General features: G+C 34.7%; 1 pseudogene; it reads left to right on the plus strand.

Moving 5' to 3' along the window:
- Positions 1 to 5,106: 5,106 nt before the first annotated feature.
- On the plus strand, positions 5,107 to 6,231 carry LOC144295521 (HIG1 domain family member 1A, mitochondrial pseudogene; annotated as a pseudogene).
- Positions 6,232 to 7,616: the final 1,385 nt, after the last annotated feature.

The raw sequence follows: 7,616 nt of genomic DNA on the forward strand, positions 1-7,616 counted from the left end.
AAGGTACAGAAGTGAGCAAATAAGTCATGCACACTGATCTCATAGAATATAGATATGGTTATAACTCAGTTACTCCTCAAAGTCTAAGACATAATGGACCAATAAGAGATAAAATTAAAAATTCCAAAGATGTATCATTAGCTTCTCACCTACATGCATTTTGTGCTAATTCAACAAGGAATGGATAACAGTTCACCTCCTTGGTAGATGTGATAAGAGTAACTGAGCACTGGGTGTTATACTAATGTTGACAAATTGAATTTAAATAAATAAATTTTTTTAAAAAGAAAAATAAATAAATAAAAAACCATAAAAACAAACCAATACTTATGTTTAATAAAGTGGAAATCTGATTTGGAAAAAAAAAAGAGTAACTGATACTTTTAAGTCTTTGCAAATGATACCATTATGTGAATGAATTGTAAGGGATGTTTGTTTAGTAGTTATTGTAATAATGGTTAATGGACTGTTTTGCCTTCAAGCTTGGAGTCAATCTAAGAAACATCTTAAATGCTTTTTAAACTTATCTCAGTATCATCACAGAAATTCTTTAGATGGGATTGATATTTACAATGCCCCTAAAGCAATAGTACAGCAATGTAAGAGTTCTAACACATCCTTAACAGCCTCTCTTACCATCTTAGGAGTTCTGTTGGATACATGTATTCAAGATTATGTAGTTTCATTGCTGAAAGTTTCTTTAAGGTAGATTGAGAGATAAAAACTAACCCTCAAAATTCCTGGCTTTGAGTTATCAAAGAGTTTTTGGATAACCTTAGATGTCATCCATCCAGTACAGATAAGTTTAAAGCTCTTCTATGTGGATAAGGTCTTTCGATATAGACTTTAAATTTATTAGCTGATTGGCCAAGAACCTATGCAATCAATATATTTGCTGCTTTTCCAGAAGTAGTTTGTCTAAGGTCTGATATGATCGACTTACTATATTGTTTTAATTCCTAAGTGCAATTTCCAAAAAATATTTACTAAAATCCTTCAGTATTTCAGTTCCTGTGCAGTTCTTGCTGAATTATAATTTTAGTGCAATATTTTTATGCTTTTTAATTTATTAATCTAGAAAATATGCTAAATCTTTTAATACTTTTTGTCCATTTTATTCCTGGGGAAAATAAGCTTATATAAAAACATCAGTATATAACAAGTAAAAAGTATGAGTGATCTATATTGTGCTAGAGAGAAATTAGCAGTAAAAGGGGAATATAAACATGGGAGATAAAGATGAAATAGAACCTACACATGTTCTCAAGTAGGTAACCATGGTTACTAAAGTCACTGATGATTACCTTAACCAAGAAAAAGCAAGGCATCAGGAATCCATATACTCCACAACATACCATATACTCCTAGTTGTGTATATATGGTAAGTATGCAGTATTACTATTCTTGAAAGTCAATATTCTATCATTAGTACCACTACTATTACCACAGTCACTACTTCAACCTTTTTGAGGAGGTATATTTATTGGAAATCTACACATTATAATGCCTAGATTTTAATGCAGGTGTTTAGTTGACTTGCTTTACTTGTCAGAAACACTCATCAGTTCCAGGTATCTGCCTCTATAAACTAACAAAGCTGTCTCAATATTTTCTTTGAATTAAGAATCCTTTTTCCTTTCATTTTTTTAAGATTTATTTATTTATTTATGATAGACATAGGGAGAGAGAGAGACAGAGAGGCAGAGATACAGGAGGAGGGAGAAGCAGGCTCCATGCCGGGAGCCCGACGTGGGACTTGATCCCGGGACTCCAGGATCGCACCCTGGGCCAAAGGCGGGCGCTAAACCGCTGAGCCATCCAGGGTTCCCCTTCCTTTTTCCTTTTAAAAGATTTTATTTATTTATTCATGAGAGACACACAGAGAGGCAGAGACATAGGCAGAGGGAGGGAGAAGCAGGCTCCGTGCAGGGAGCCTGATGCGGGACTTGATCCCTGGGCCCTAGGATCATGACCTGAGCTAAAGGCAGATACTCAACCACTGAGCAACCCAGAAGCCCCTTTTCTAAGTCTTTTGTAATTAGTTAGGATGAAGTAAAATCTACTTGATTCAGAAAAAATTCAACGTACTTAGATTGAAAAGGAAGAATGGATGAGTTTGAGTGAGATTTTCAAATGTAGTTTGTTGGTAAAGCTTATGATATTTGTATTTGCATTTAGCCAAGGGTTGTCTGGTCCAAATAAATTTAGTAATGATCATATTTAGTTTTTATAAGGCTTTCATTGATATCAATGAGCTAGTGTACTTGTAGATGATTTAAACATCTTAGAGTGTCAATCAGCTTCATATATTTATGCTGGTTCTTTAGAAGGAATAGCATAAAGGAGACTAGAAGACATAGAATCAGGAGAATAGTTCTGGAGAGACTGTGTTGTGTGCTGGGTTAAGTGGGCCAAATGTGTACCAGGTTTTCTTACCTGAAGAGAAGCAAGCCAGTGAAATAGGCTTTCAAAAGCAAAAGGTTATACCTGAAAAGAACCAACAAGGCAATGAGGATGAATACAGAGATAAGAGACTCCTAGTTCAGCAAGGCCAAGCTATCACAGAGTCCAAGAGATTAAGGTAGATAATTAGAGAAAATAGAGATGTTCACAGACCCAAACAAAAGTCTAGCCAAGAATGGAGAATCAGTCTTACAACTGAGTATAGGAAAGTGAAAGTTAAGAGACAGGAGTCAGGGAGAAGCTGCTTAAGACAGGAAATAATGCATGCTGTTCCAATGGAAATAGAGACAAGAAAATAGATTCATGTGACATGGTGACTGGTATATACCTAACCAATGGAGATGGAGGAGCAAATAACACAAAAGTATTAAGCATTGTGATTGGAAAAATGGTTATGGAAAGAGTTAGTGGAGCCAGAATATTAATTCAAGTTAGGGCCAACTTAATGAGCAAAGTGGCTTAAGGGTAGATTTATGAGAACCTTAAATTCCAAATCAAAGTTTGTGTATTTTATTCACAGGAGGATTTTCATTGCTGACAATGAGGAGCCAGTGAAGGATGCTGAGCATGAGAATAATGTGTGCAGGCATTGTTTTTGGAAGATTCATCATGCATTCATGATACAAGATAGATTGTAGAAGACATGTACCAGCAGGTAGAAGAGCCAATTATAAGGCCTTTGCAATACTCTATATTACATATCACACACATATAATATTACAAATAGTGTATATAAACACTTCACAAAGTTAATTATCCCTAATTTCCTTTCTACTTTCTTTCATTTTTACTATATCTTCTTCCAGAAAGAATTGAAAACATGTGTATCTTATTATCTAACTTCCATATTATTCATTTCTCCTCAGTTTTTTGCCCTGTTTGACATTTTAACATAGCAAATTGGGAAAATAACTTATACTGTCTGAAAAAATTAGTTAATTTTGCATTCATTTGTTTGACTATTTTTACTATATCTTTTTATTTGAGCTAACTATGATTTTGAAGGATTATTCATCATATACTTGAATTTAAAGGTTGATTAAGATTTTTAGGCTGTGGATGGGAACTTGAACAGTATAAGGATATAATTTTTAAACAGGTTTGCATTTTTCCCATGGAACTTAAGTTTACATATAAATTAGTGAAGGCCTTATTTAAGGAAATGGCAATGAAAATGGAGAAGTGGTATATTGGAGAGAAAGCTGTAACTATACTTGTGGACTAAGTGGATTTTTAAAAATACAGGAAAGCAACAATTACTTTTGAACCTCAGGGATTAAGAGAATGCCATTGACTGTCCATAAAGAAAAGGTGGGGGGAATTGAGCATTGCATAAAGTATTAATGTTTCTAATAAATGAAATTTGATTTGGCAGTGAGCATCACAGTGGCAATATCCAAGCAACAGATCTTGAACTCTGGGAGGAGATTAATGGTGGCCATGTAGATTAGAGAATCGTTTATATAGAGGTTGGCAAATTTTCTAAGATTAAAAGATTTAAAAGATGGCATATTTTGAAGGAAATGCTCCTTACCATATCAAAATCTGTAGCAAAATTATTCCCTAGGTGTTTGAATTGTCACAGAGAGTCATTCTGATAACAGTGGAATTTGTATAATAGTTTTTCATGTGAAAGCTGATGCTAAGGTAAGCAGTTGCATGCATTATGTATCATAGCACTTCTACTGTACACATCTGTCCAGAAAAGCCAAGATTTGATAACAATAATGAAATTATTCAATGCGGTGTCATATGCTTCCAAGATTTTTTTTTTTAACAAATGAGGTCAGTGTGAATGTAATTAGATGAACTCACTTATCTCACTGAAACACAAAATATAGATTCAAGAAGATCAACTGCTCTGATTCATTAGACATCAAATCCAATTGTGTAATTTTTGTAATTATGCTTCAAAATAATAGGAAAGCAATACGCAAGATTAATGTACACATAAATGCCAGATGACAAAAAATCCTGGATTTACTCTGACATGGTTCCCAAATTACAGTGTTTGATATATTCTTGTACTTCATTATAACCTAACATAAATACTAAAGTATCTTTTTTCCAAAGCATAAATCTGATTACTTTCCAGATAGTTTAACTACCTTTTAAATGACATTTTAGTGGTATTATTTACCATATGCTTATTTAACTAATTTGAGATATGAGCACTTTATTGTGAATATATTCTTAAATAGAATTCTGGCTTTTAAGAGGAAAATTAGGAAGTTTTCTGGTGGGGTTAATTTTTTGTATTTCATTTAAATGTCCTACAGAAGAACATTTATCCATTTTAATAAATGAATCATTACATAGCTACAGTCAAGTATAACTTGAAATTATCACATTCTCAATATGTATATTTTAGGGCAGCCCAAGTGGCTCAGCGGTTTAGCGCTGCCTTCAGTCCAGGGCCTGATCCTGGAGACCCGGGATCGAGTCCCACATCAGGCTCCCTGCATGGAGCCTGCTTCTCCCTCTGCCTGTGTCTCTGCCTCTCTCTCTCTCTCTCTCTCTCTCTCTCTGTCTCTCATGAATAAATAAATAAAATCTTTTAAAAATATACGTATATTTTATAAATTAAACTCAAGATTAGGGATAAAGGGGCGGGACGAGAAGAAGCCGGCTGCACCGCGGGCGTGGGTGAGAGCCAGAAGCGGGTTGGAGTTTGGGCAGAGCGTTGTCTTCGGAGGATTCTTCAGTCACAATGTCAACTGGCACAGATGTTTCTCTTTCTTCATATGATGAAGATCAGGGATCTAAACTTATCCGAAAAGCTAAAGAGGCACCATTTGTTCCCATTGGAATGGCGGGGTTTGCAGCAATCGTTGCATATGGATTATATAAATTAAAGAGCGGGGGAAATACTAAAATGTCTGTTCACCTGATCCACATGCGTGTGGCAGCCCAAGGCTTTGTTGTGAGAGCAATGACTCTTGGTATGGGCTATTCCATGTATAAGGAATTCTGGGCAAAGCCTAAACCTTAAAAGAAGAGAAGCTGTCTTGGTTTTGTTGGTGGTGCTTGCTTTTTAGTTAGGCATCTCATAGTGAGTTTTTATGTTTATGTTGAAAATAAATCATTTGAATGGGTCAGACAATAATATGGTAATTTAGATATTGGCTTCCTTTCTTGCAGGCTTGATTTGCCTGGTAACCAAATTACTGGTGACCAATTAACAGCTAGGTCATTCACGGGAGTCAAATTAGCACAAAAGAAACTTGTCACTTTAAATGTAGTGATAAAATATGCTCCTTCTTAAACTCTCCTGTTAAAATTAGTTGTAAAGAGGACAGTTTGCCAATTCTGAAGTACTCCCAATTGCTACAGAATATCACATGCTTTTGATGTTATATAGGAATCCTATTTAATTTAACTTTTTTCTGCCTGTTTTGCAGACTGAGTACTTCAGTTTTTAGGGCTCTTAATCCTTTCAGAACAGTGCAAAGAATATAAGCTTCCCCACAACTGAAAATATGTGTATTTAAACCAAACCCAAAAAGCCGATAACAGCTGCTTAGTAGTATTTATTTCAGAACCGTACTTGTAAACATGAGAATAACTTAACTGTGGATCCCAGTTTAGCTTTTTTTGTAATTGCAGAGTTATATTTATGCTGATGTTGTATTAGAATTTTTAAATGTCATCTTGAAATAGAAATGTGTATTTTAAGTACTAATGCAAAGGTAAATGAAAAATACTTTTTAAATGTTTGAAGTTTGTTTATTTTCTCTGTAAGAATCATAAATGTTAACAAATTACCTATATTTGAAGTGATTGATGATTCATCAGCAAGTCGGTTTGGTCAGACATCTATACAAAAACTTTGGCATAATTCAGAATGCTTTAGTATATGTGAAATTTTCTTGTCTAACCTGAATTTACATTCCATGGTGATAACATGGTAAATGTAGTGTTAGTAAAGTAAGTGAACACACACACACACACACACACACACACACACAAATAAAGATTAGGGATAAAGATTTACCCTGCTAATATTTAAGAAAGCCAGATAATATATCATTAAGAGTAATCCTAATCCATATTTTAACAATGCTATATAATTTCTTGGTGCTCTGTCCTATGCCAGAGAAGTTGTCTTGTCTAACCTTGATTTAATTGTACTTTGTGCATAAGCAGTAACCTCATTTGGGTCATAAATCTGAATCAACAGAGTAGAAAATACCACATTTGACCTTGCCATAATGGCAAAATTTAGATATTTACTATTGTATTGCTTATTGAATGTGCTAATTTCTTTTTTTTTTAATTTTTTATTTATTTATGATAGTCACAGAGAGAGAGAGAGAGAGAGAGAGAGAGAGAGAGAGAGAGACACAGGCAGAAGGAGAAGCAGGCTGGCTCCATGCACCGGGAGCCCGATGTGGGATTCGATCCCGGGTCTCCAGGATCACGCCCTGGGCCAAAGGCAGGCGCCAAACCGCTGCGCCACCCAGGGATCCCTGAATGTGCTAATTTCATTTGGAGATAACTGTCTTCATCTTTCAAAGCACAAACGAATAATGAATTGTACTCAAAACAACCATTTGAATCATCTTTTGGATTTTAGTGACTTTAAGACTAAATTAGAGGCAATATGAGTAACTTACACTGACGTAGAGTAACTTTATGGCATGAATTAACTACATTCTTTACAAATTGTGCCTGAAGAGTTTTATAGTTTTGTTTTCAAGGAGGTAGGATTCATAGGAATTGCATCAGGAATATGAAGCACTATGACCTTGAGAAATCTCAAATTACTATTATGACTCTATCCTCTACTATCTAGCAATGATCAGATATTCAAGAAAAGACCCCATTAAGTAAGGAAAAAGAACTATTGTTAATGGAACTTGACAGGAACCAACACTAAGAAGGAGTCTCTCAAAATGTTAATGCCCCTTTAGTTACATTAAAAAAAATTTTTAAAGGAATAGTTTTGAAAAAAAAAAAAAGAGAGAGAGAGAACTAACAATTGTCTTGAACTGTGATGTGTCCCACCTGTATCTATATTGTTGTGTTTAGTCCTGGGAGGTAGGTCCAGAGCAGAATTGATGAGCTCAAACAGCTCTATTGGAAGAGAAGTAGGAAAGTAATACATTAAAAAATATAAATAATAGTGAAAGGGAATATAAGGGAAGGAAGAA

The sequence above is a fragment of the Canis aureus genome, chromosome 23 (assembly GCF_053574225.1).
Source record: "Canis aureus isolate CA01 chromosome 23, VMU_Caureus_v.1.0, whole genome shotgun sequence".
Taxonomy (NCBI): domain Eukaryota; kingdom Metazoa; phylum Chordata; class Mammalia; order Carnivora; family Canidae; genus Canis; species Canis aureus.